This window comes from Paramormyrops kingsleyae, chromosome 15 (genome assembly GCF_048594095.1).
Source record: "Paramormyrops kingsleyae isolate MSU_618 chromosome 15, PKINGS_0.4, whole genome shotgun sequence".
NCBI classification, from domain to species: domain Eukaryota; kingdom Metazoa; phylum Chordata; class Actinopteri; order Osteoglossiformes; family Mormyridae; genus Paramormyrops; species Paramormyrops kingsleyae.
Genome location: NC_132811.1, coordinates 23,270,377 through 23,280,696, shown reverse-complemented (window position 1 = coordinate 23,280,696; position 10,320 = coordinate 23,270,377). Strand labels below are relative to the sequence as shown.

Here is a 10,320-nt window from a genome sequence, read left to right as displayed (position 1 = left end):
GTCATTAACGTTGCGTATGTTCCGCAAATAAATCCCTTTTTCGTATCCACGGCTTCCTTCGCCTGCTTCCCTGTGCCGATCGCGACATGCCTAATTTTTACAGGCAAGTTTAACTAACATTAATAAAGCGTGGAGCAGCTTTGACATAAGCAAGCTTCATCAAAGTGCACATTAAATATATGATCTTTGAAATTTTCAAAACATCTTTATTAAATCACTTCTTGCACAATTTATTTTTCCCTAATTTAGGCGGAACATTTTTTCCAAATTGATGAACTACGTTTCCATGCGATTGGGTCGCGACAGTCAGATATTAAACCAACTTCCCAGTATATTTGTAGCAGTGTTTAATCTGTGTCGTCTTAGTTTTGTGTTCTTTTAGTGAAAATAAATATCTGTTTGAACTTGCGGTGAGGTGAGTCAAGGTAGGAACTGAGGTAGTGTTGTGGTTTCCCAGCGGATTGGTTTTGAGACGTATTTTCTGGTTTTTGTTTTTCCGAGATTCGGGTGCCGATCGCTGGTGATGTTCGTGTTAAGGTGTTCTCCCACCTTTGCACGCAGCTGCTCCTCACGAATGTCATACCTCCTTTTCAGGAGCACCCAACACCTCTCCACTAGCGGGCGGGCCACTGGATCCCCCTGAAGTTCCAGCATATTGGTCCACCAAATGACCTCTTCGTCCAGGGTGAGATCCTCCCTGGCAGCGCTGAGCGTGTGAGAGAGATCTGTCATTCTGTCACGTTCGGAGACGGCGAGCCGGGAAGCAGACGAGAACAGCCAGGAAGTCGGGTAAACAGGGGTTTTAATAATCCAAGGAGAGACACGCTTGGACATTAACGAGTCACTACAATGACAGATTTGACAAGACTGATTGAGACTAGGACTAAATACAAGAGACAAGTGTTACGATCCAGTCTAGGGTTGGACCGCAACAAAGTGAAAGGGAAGGAGGGATTGGGGAGGACAGGACAACTAGGGCTAGGAGAAGGGAACACGGGACACAGAGGGAGTCTTTTTTTATAGTTTTTTTTTTTATAGTTTTTCCACAAACAATACAAACACTAGGTGTAACGAACGTCAGGAGTGACAAAGGCCAAAGAAACAAACAAAAACACATCTACCGAGTAACCCAAGCTGAGCTACCTAAGTGAACACAAAGAAAATGGTGAAACGAAACAACAATGCCTAAATCTATCTCCCTGACCAAACAAACAATAATCCCCACGTTAATGAATAAACAAAAAGGCAGACACTCCCTACACACCTAGTGAAACACGAAACACCAAGCCGAGGCAAAGGTATCAAAAGGGAAAACCGAGAGGCGAAGTCGAAACACACCACTAGCGCCGCACCACTTATCAAATAAGACGGCTTTCTCGCGTGCGAACTCCACGTATGTTTGGCTGGCGGATTTGGGAAGATTTCGAAAGTTCTGCCGATAAGCTTCCGGCACTAACTCATAAGCGCGAAGCACAGTAGCCTTCACAATGTCGTAATCCAGGCTCTGCTCTAACGCGAGAGCCGAACAAACCTCCTGCGCCTTACCCACAAGCTTACATTGCAGTAACAGTGACCAAAGGTGTTTGGGCCAGTTCAATGTCATAGCAATGCGCTCGAAAATGGAAAAGTAGGCGTCTACCTCATTTTCCCGAAACACAGGAACAAGACCGATGTGTCGGCTCACATCAAAGCTCGATCTACCAATTTCCGGGGAGACAGGCGAGCTCAAGGGAGACCGGGGACGGGGTCTAGGAGCGTCTTGGGCGTCAGCCTGGTCTCGGGCGGAGCGAGCTGCGGGTGGAGGTGTACCTGGTGTGGGTACCTTACGCGGAAGAGGCATTGGTTTTTGGTCGCCCATGCTCATCCGACGTAACTCCAGCTCCTTCTCAGCCTCCATCTCCATAGCCCGGACACGGAGTAGCTGAGCCTGGTACTCCTGTCTCTTAATCTCAAGCTCTAACTCCCGTAACTTAATTGTCAGCAGTAGGTCCTCCCTGGTTGAGCGGGGATCTCCAAGATCCATGCGGTGTCCACTCCCTGGATCGTCGCTGCTGGCCTCCGCTACAGCAGACATCCGAACCGGGGTGGCAGCAACACTAGGGGATCCACCTAACTCAGGCAGTATACCTTGCTGAACCAATTCATCGAGCAAAAATTGCTTAACGACCCGCTTGGAAGCCTCAGCGGGAACCAAAATGTTAAAGAAGTCTGCTATCTGTAGCAGATCATCCTTGCGGCACACATCAAATTGTTCGAGTGTGGGGTAAAGGGTGAACGCAACAAGGTCGAATTGGGCCATCACGATTACTGCAATCACCACAACACCCCCCCACACAAAAAAAATCCGCCAGACAAGCACGAAAGGGAAAGAAGGAAAGGACGAGCCCCCAATTTTGTTACGATCCAGTCTAGGGTTGGACCGCAACAAAGTGAAAGGGAAGGAGGGATTGGGGAGGACAGGACAACTAGGGCTAGGAGAAGGGAACACGGGACACAGAGGGAGTCTTTTTTTATAGTTTTTTTTTATAGTTTTTCACAAACACAATACAAACACTAGGTGTAACGAACGTCAGGAGTGACAAAGGCCAAAGAAACAAACAAAAACACATCTACCGAGTAACCCAAGCTGAGCTACCTAAGTGAACACAAAGAAAATGGTGAAACGAAACAACAATGCCTAAATCTATCTCCCTGACCAAACAAACAATAATCCCCACGTTAATGAATAAACAAAAAGGCAGACACTCCCTACACACCTAGTGAAACACGAAACACCAAGCCGAGGCAAAGGTATCAAAAGGGAAAACCGAGAGGCGAAGTCGAAACACAGGCGAAAGTCCAAAACCAATCAAGCAATCAGAGACCAAGGCGAAAGTACAAATAAGGGCGAGGCGAGAATCGGAAGTCAAGGGCAAAACAGTCATACACGATCAATCAAACAAAGCAAAAGCGAACAGAGAGCGAGCTAGCAGGCGAGAAGCAAGTAGCGGGCAGACGAAGGGACGAAGCGGCGAACTCTTTAGCCGGCGAACCGGAAACGGCTCCGAGGGCAAGGGAGGCGGGGTCAGGTCCTGAGGGCGGAGTCGAGGGGGCGGGCGACCAATCGGCGAGTGGGCAGGACGTCCGAAGGACCTGCAGGCATCCTCCTGAACTTACGGCACGTAACACTTACGGCACGTACCCGAAACTTACGGCACATATCCCTTACGGCACGTAACCAAAACTTACGGCACGTAACACAAGCCAGAAATAACAGGACACAGGTGATCACAATCAGGGCTGAACACGAGGTAACGAGGTGGGCGTGGCACACATTAGGAGCGGACGGAGCGGGGTGTGACACGGATGTATGACATACATATTTGTGTAGCTTAAAGATTTTTTCCATGTGTTGTTTTGTATTTTCATAACTGTGGTATATGCCACTGTGAACGCCCCCCTGCATCGAAGCCGCAGCATAAGAAGGTGCGAATAAGAGCCCGATTGGCGCCCCATCCTGGGTTGTTCCCTGCCTTGAGCCCGTAGCCTCCTGGATAGGCTCTGGACCCCCACAACCCTGAACAGGATAAGCGGTTTCAGAAAATGGATGGATGAATGACACCAAACAAATGTGGAAACTGCAAAGTAACCAATTTCAACCGCGTCAGCTTAAAACGGCAGTTATTGTTGAATTTTGCTTAACATGAATTCCCTGCAATGGTGAATAAAATACCTTTTATTAGGAAAGAATGTGCTGTCCATTAAAATATTGTAGAAAAAAATCCTTTTGACCCATGTACAGTATTTACCACAATAGTGGCCATGCGTCACACACGTGAAGACATCAAAATATCCCTGCAATGTTTTTAAATGTTCAGTAAATAATTTTGTGCATTATAGTTTTTACAATGGCATAGCAAATAGGTAAGTTGCACATAGGATACATATTATCCTGTAATCTTCAGACAAAGTTTAGGTTCAGATACATATAACAATCTGAATAAATGAAATTAATATTTTCTCAAGTCACTTCCCACATTAGAAATCATGATTTATGAGTCACTTCAAATCAAATTTTAAGAGATCAAACCATTTTTAATTCTGCCCAAAATTACTTTTGCTCCCATTGCCCTTAGCTTTGCTAGGGATATACAATCCAGTGTCCGTCCTCCATTGTTTCTCCTGTCTCAAATCAAAGCCTTAAAAAGCATGTCCCTCCATGTTGAACAGCTGCTTTTCATGGGATTCACTGCTCTGCAGTCTTTCATCCAGCTGTCACCCCAGCCTTTCATGCTTAGGTCTCTGATGGGTAGCTGGTCCATGGTCCCGTCCTGAGAGTCTGACCCGCTCTTCACAGCAAACCGTACCTCCATCTGCAGACACAAGAGAACATTTATTTCTGAATGAATGCTACTCTGTTCACAAGTCCTCATAAACACTGATTTAAGACTCCCTTTAACATCAAACATCATTTTGCCATGTCAAATGTACTAATTATGTTACATAATCTGTTATATGCTGGCATCTTGTGGCCAAAAGATTAATTACATTTGTAGAAAATCCATGGGTAGCGATTGGTTATTGGTAGGAGTAAATCAAAGCAATTGGACTTGCAGTAGAAAGGCATATCACTGCAGCCAGGAGCCGAATGCCGAGTGGGAGGGGCAATGTTGAGTACGAAGTGCAATTTGGGAGGGGTTTATAACTGTTGTTATCTGACACCGTAACCCTAACCCTCATTATATACCCCTCCAACCCCTCGTGATAAACCGCTCCTACATGACCTTGTCCCTCCTACTTGACACTCTGCTCCCGGCTGCAGTAACATATACATGAATGTTTGTGACACAGCTGTTGTGTGTTTGTTATGAATGTCAGACCTATATAGATAATGAACTGTGACTGCCAGTCATTGAAATTGACTACATGGAATATACAATGGAATACAAAATTAAGGAACTTTAGTGTCTTTATAACATATTTGGATCCCTTAACGGGCTACATTTCTCACCTCACAACCACGTAGCGACACGGTGCTGTAGGAGGAGTCCAAGGCTCTGATCTCATTTCCGTTGTCCCCCATAATATGTATTGTTTTGTTTCACAAACCCATAAAATCCAGTGGGTGCCCTACATATAAATGAGGCACAGCACCCTGAGCACCCCTGGTCCCCGATGGTATGATTTATCATCATATTTTACACCCAGCATGAGGATCTGATGCAGCTCAGCACCTGTGATCTGATGGGCGATATGCAGGTGGACCCTCCTGCTGTGAAGTTACAGAAGACATACAGGGCATCGAAAGGGCAGCCCTGATTGGGGTCCAAAAAAAAATGCCCTGCAAACAGGAAGTTGTGATAAAAATCATTTTTGTAGACCATCACCTACAGCTGAGTCTGAGTGGAGTGTCCCAGAGCACTGGGCTTTACAAGGCATGTATTTGTCTCAGGTGCTACCAGAACATACCACTCACCATCTTTTAAGAGGGGATGAGTTAGCTTGAGCTCTGAGCATGTCGTGGCAGGGCTGTCTTCGGTGCCCCGAGACCAGCTGAACATCTCCAAAAGTTCTGCTGCACTTTGGTCCTGCTGTGGATCAGAACCGCTCCAGGCCACAGTCACTAATCCCCGAACCAATGCAGACAGCCCAGAGTACTAAACCATTCCAGTCAAAAGACCAAAAATACATTTTACAACTGCAGAACTGGGATGAACTCACCGTTTCCTGTAAAAATACGGGCCAAAAATCACACTGGACATGTGTGAATATACAGAAATAAATGTAATTACTCTGACAAATCAGTTTCAAGTATTATAAATGGAATGACACAATAAAATAAAATGAAATATTGATATTGAAGCTGTACATCTGTATACCTACATTTAGGAGTTCGCTTTGTATGCTCTGTCCAGGAGGACCTGATTTTCCCTGTGAGAAATGATTCAGTTACATGTCATATTCTAAACCTTATAGATGAAACTAGCGGTACATTATTGCTTCCTAGTTGCACATGGCCTTTCTTTTAGTTATGTACTTGAAGCTTCCAGTAACGGTTCACAATGTATTATAATATCCATCATTAAAGAAAGCTGGGCTTTAGGGTTAGGGTTACGGTTCACATTTCGCTTTTTAAAAGCTCCTGATGTATCAGAGGTCACAGATTACTCTTATTATGGTGGATAACATACAGCACTTCCTTACTTTGGGGCCTCTGTGTCCTTTCTGTCCCTTTGCTCCAGCTATTCCCTGCATGCCTTTCATCCCCTGTGAATGAAGGTGCTTTGAGTGCTGGGAAACCCTTCAGTCCACCACATGCCCCCCGGAATCTCAACGGGCAAATTACCTTGTTTCCAGGAAGTCCCTGCAAAACAAATTCAAATCACTTTGAAATCCACCATGCAGGGAATTTACCGAGCTGGGTTTGCAAGAGGAACTTGAGACAAACAATGAAGTATTTTGGTTTCTTAATTTTTTTACACTAATGGAAATTATATTTGCCCTCATCCCACGGAGACTCAGTGGAAATAAAACAGGATGGAGCAGTGGAATTTACCGAAAAACCTGGAAGCCCTTTCCGTCCTGGTGGACCCTGAGGACCTGCGATACCCTTAAAGAAAGAAAGTAGTCATGACATATCCATCCATCCAACTCTCTTCCGTAAGCTTACCAAATACAGGGTTATGGTGGTCATATCATGACATTTTATTGGAGAACACAATGGATAATGAAGTTCATAGTGTATGACTGGGTGTGTGCCCTGCCATGGATTAGTATCCTGTCCAGGGTGTGCCCTGTGCTTACTGATGTAGAGTCCAGCCAGTCTGGAAATATGTATTAGCTAAGCAGTCGGGGATGGATGTATTTCAATTGCGAAATTCTGCTAAGTGTGTGAATGGTCATAGAAAATAGCATCTTCTGTTGTTGTTGCTATACACTGATTTAGATTACATACATTTTAGCTGTTGTACATCCTCCTGACAGAATAAACGGAATGATGTATTTAAACATCATCTCAAACAGAAAGTGAGACAGTCGATACCTGTTGGCCTTTAGGGCCAGGCGGACCTCTATATCCCGGCTGGCCTTGTTTCCCCTAAAGACACAGAGAACCCTTTTTCACCTGAAGTACACACTGGAACAGATTCTCGGTGAATCCTATCAGGTTATGTCTTTTTTGAAAGTTAATGGACTCCCCTGTGGGCCCACAGGTCCAGGAAGCCCTCTATTGCCAGGAAATCCCTATATAAAATAAGGAAATGCTGTGAAACAAGAAATGAGACGTGGTGGCAGCTGCATCACGGTCTGGTATGGAAACTGCACATTATGGAGGATCCCACACACACTCTTCACCCTCCTGCCTTCTGGCAAGAGGTATCAGAGCATTCGGCCCCTCACTGCCAGGCTGTGCAACAGTTTCTTCCCCCAAGCCATCAGACTCCTGAACAATCAGAGACTGGACTGAGACACACTCACACACACACACACCTTTATACACAACACTACCACAAGAACTTTTTGCACAACCCATTGCACTGTTGCACTGTTGCACTTAGCCTGTCTTACACATTATCATTTCTTCTATTTCCTCTTCCACTGTCTCATGTTGAACTGCAATGTTTGCACTTTTTGCACACGTGCACTCTATGTAGTCCTGTGTTGATATACTGTGATATGTAGCACCATGGTCCTGGAGGAACGTCATCTCGTTTCACTATGTACTGTATCACTGTATATTGTTAAAATGACAATAAAAACCACTTGACTTGACTTGGCTCAGTGGTTAGCACTGTTGTCTCACACCTCTGATATAGGGGTTCATGGCTCCATGTGTGTGGTGTTTGTATAATCTCCCTGTGTCATTGTGGTGTTGCCTCTGGGTATCCTGGTTTCCACTCAAAGTCCAAAAACATGTTGGGACTAATTGGAGTTACTAAACTGCTCCATAGGTGTGATTGTGTGAGTGAATGTTGTGTGAGTGTGCCCTGCAATGGGTTGGCGCGCCATCCTGGGCTGTTCTCTTCCTTGCGCTCATAGGCTCCAGATCCCCCATGACCCTGAATAGGATAAGCAGTTACAGAAAACAAAAGGATGGATGGGAGAAAAGATGCAAGAAAAGTTATTAAAGCTCCATGTCCTCATACGACAACCAATAGGAGGGATTGTAAAAGAACTGCTGTGGTTTGTACAGCAAACTAGCTGATTTACTTGTTCCACAAATCTGCTAAGATGGGTGGTATTTGCTTTGTGAAACATATTTGTGGACAGCGATTTACAGGAAAGTTTCTCAACTCGTGGGTTGCCACCAAAATTGTGGTCTGAAGAGGTCGAGAACCTTTGAATTGGAAAATTGTTAACCATTATTCTCCTACTTAAAATGTTAGAATGGCTCATTTATGAACAGAAACAATCACATTTTCAGATGTCTAGCTGTAGTAGGCATGATGTTGAATTTGAGAGAGCTGACTAGTTTTACTTTTTTTATTTAGCTTTACTACTTAACTATATAGGGACATGGCTGAGATGGAATGTTAAAAATTGGGTTTGACAGTACTGATATGAAATTTATGACATGTATGTGGTTCTTATACGTTTAATTTCAGTCAAAGCTCAGCATTGAATCCTCCAGACAAAATATGAAATAATAACATATCAGCACTGAGCAATTTCTCCACTATAACTGTTTTTTCTTAGGCCAAACATGGGTTACTCCCTGTGTCATACCTTCTGGGATAGGCTCCAAAAGTGAGTATAGAAAATACTATAATAAATATTACACATTTTCTAAATTACTGTAGAATTAACACAAAGGGGAGTATATGGGTCATTCTCATAAAGTCATTATTGTAACATATCAATTGTCTCTCCCTGCTAGGCAGAAATATCAATGAAACTCCCTCCCTAGCCAGCCTAGATATAGTTTATATACAAATTTGTTGTTGACTTTGGGTCTCCATGGTGTCTAGCATCTCAAATCATCACAAACATTCTGTAGAGGCATCAGCAGTATTTTACAGAATTTCAATCATAACACCAGACAGATTCAACAGATTCTGATGCTGAGTTCCTGCTCTGTGATAATTATTTTGCACGGAAATTTAAATGATGGTGAAAGTAAGTTTGCCAATTACAATTAGCATTTCTTTTAGCTTTTGTTAGCCGTAACTTTCATTTGTTACTTTGTATTACGGAGAAACGGGCGGTAAATCTGAAGAAGAAGAAAAGCTGGGAAGAAAATGCAGCCGATATCCCGGAATTTCGACCCTCGCCCCCCAAATCGCCATCGGACCCATTCCTGGAGGCTCTTCGGCAAGCCAGGGGGACGGAGCCGCTGAGGATCCACGGGCGCAGCGTAGAAGCGCACCGGGAGATATACCGCTGTGTCGTGGAACCGATGCTGCTCTATCCTTCTGGCCGGGCTCGGCCCTACTCCCTCGAGTTGGGGCGCAGGATTAAGCAGCGCCTCTGGGTGGCAGTCTCCTGCCCGAAATTTACTGAATTGGCGAGAGCTGAAAATACAATTGACATCACGGAGACCCTTGCCACCCCAGGGCGGAAGAGCTACGCGCCCCAAATTGAGGTGGACGTACGGGACGAGCCCCCGGCCGAAGAGCCTCGTAGGAAAAGAGCGAGACATTAGTCCCTGTTTGGTGTATATACTGTATATATGTAAATACATGTGTAAATACAGGAGGACGGAGCCGCTGAGGATCCACGGGCGCAGCGTAGAGGCGCCCCGGGAGATATACCGCTGTCTCGTGGATCCGATGCTGCTCTATCCTTCTGGCCGGGCTCGGCCCTACTCCCACGAGTTGAGGCGCAGGATTAAGCAGCGCCTCTGGGTGGCAGTCTCCTGCCCGAAATTTACAGAATTGGCGGGAGCGAAAAATATGATTGACATCGCGGAGACCCTTGCCACCCCGGGGCGGAAGAGCTACGCGCCCCTAATCGAGGTGGGCATACGGGACGAGCCCCCGGCCGAAGAGCCTCGTAGGAAAAGAGCGAGACATTAGTCCCTGTTTGGTGTATATACTGTATATATGTAAATACATGTGTAAATACAGGAGGACGGAGCCGCTGAGGATCCACGGGCGCAGCGTAGCCGTAGAGGCGCACCGGGAAATATACCGCTGTCTCGTGATGCCGATGCTGCTCTATCCTTCTGGCCGGGCTTGGCCCTACTCCCTCGAGTTGAGGCGCAGGATTAAGCAGCGCCTCTGGGTGGCAGTCTCCTGCCCGAAATTTACAGAATTGACGGGAGCGAAAAATACGATTGACATCGCGGAGACCCATGCCACCCCGGGGCGGAAGATCTACGCGCCCCTAATCGAGGTGGGCGTA

The 10,320-nt window shown here is 45.6% G+C and overlaps 2 long non-coding RNA genes across 2 annotated transcripts; one reads left to right on the top strand and one right to left on the bottom strand.

The window, feature by feature from the left end:
- Window positions 1–13: 13 nt before the first annotated feature.
- On the top strand, window positions 14–3,567 carry LOC140578497 (uncharacterized). Its single transcript, XR_011982711.1, has 3 exons — window positions 14–103; window positions 595–789; window positions 3,451–3,567. It is a non-coding gene; the product is annotated as an uncharacterized lncRNA (long non-coding RNA).
- A 2,435-nt stretch (window positions 3,568–6,002) lies between these two features.
- Window positions 6,003–7,076, bottom strand: LOC140578496 (uncharacterized). Its single transcript, XR_011982710.1, has 4 exons — window positions 7,022–7,076; window positions 6,536–6,589; window positions 6,326–6,343; window positions 6,003–6,246 (listed from the first exon to the last, which is right to left on the bottom strand). It is a non-coding gene; the product is annotated as an uncharacterized lncRNA (long non-coding RNA).
- Between the last annotated feature and the right edge of the window lie 3,244 nt (window positions 7,077–10,320).